Source organism: Lepidochelys kempii, chromosome 7 (genome assembly GCF_965140265.1).
Source record: "Lepidochelys kempii isolate rLepKem1 chromosome 7, rLepKem1.hap2, whole genome shotgun sequence".
NCBI lineage: Eukaryota > Metazoa > Chordata > Testudines > Cheloniidae > Lepidochelys > Lepidochelys kempii.
This window is the reverse complement of record NC_133262.1, coordinates 54,251,912-54,253,049: the sequence shown is the minus strand read 5'-3', so window position 1 is coordinate 54,253,049 and position 1,138 is coordinate 54,251,912.

Sequence of the window (1,138 nt, the reverse complement as noted above, 5' to 3'; positions counted from 1 at the left end):
TGCCAACTGTGTCCACATATCTCTTCAGGGGACACCATCATAGGGCCTAATCACATCAGCCACGCTATCAGAGGCTCGTTCACCTGCACATCTACCAATGTGATATATGCCATCATGTGCCAGCAATGCCCCTCTGCCATGTACATTGGTCAAACTGGACAGTCTCTACGTAAAAGAATAAATGGACACAAATCAGATGTCAAGAATTATAACATTCGTAAACCAGTCGGAGAACACTTCAATCTCTCTGGTCACTTGATTTCAGACCTAAAGGTCGCAATATTAGAACAAACAGACTTCAAAAACAGACTCCAACGAGAGACTGCTGAATTGGAATTAATTTGCAATCTGGATACAATTAACTTAGGCTTGACTAGAGACTGGGAGTGGATGTGTCATTACACAAAGTAAAACTATTTCCCCATGTTTATTTCCCCCACCCCCCACTGCTCCTCGGACGTTCCTGTTAACTGCTGGAAATGACCCACCTTGATTATCACTACAAAAGGTTTTCTCCCCACCCCGCTCTCCTGCTGGTAATAGCTCATCTTAAGTGGTCACTCTCCTTACAGTGTGTATGATAACACCCATTTTTTCATGTTCTGTGTGTATATAAATCTCCTCACTGTATTTTCCACTGAATGCATCCGATGAAGTAAGCTGTAGCTCACGAAAGCTTATGCTCAAATAAATTGGTTAGTCTCTAAGGTGCCACAAGTACTGCTTTTCTTTTTGTGAATACAGACTAACACGGCTGCTACTCTGAAATAGGGGAATGCAGTGGGGTAATTGTGAGGAGGCCAGGGGTAGCAGAGTGGCAGGAGTTGTGAGGGTGTGGGAGAAAGACATTGACGCCCTAGGAGGAAGGGGAATGGGGAGTTCCACCGGCATGGCGCCTGATTGGTTTCTGGCCTGGGACAGAGGGAGCAGCTGAAGGAGTGCTGAGGTGCACTCTTTTCCTTTCCCTCCTCTCCCTTATGCTGGTGCTATCTGAGACCCCTTTGCTTGGTGCCATCTACTATTAATAACCACTGGATGCCTGCGTGAGCAGCCTCCAGGAGTCAAATTCACAGCACTCTGCATCAGCACTTTGTCCTGTGCAGGTCCTGGCTGAGAACGGGTGCCCTAGATCAGCAGG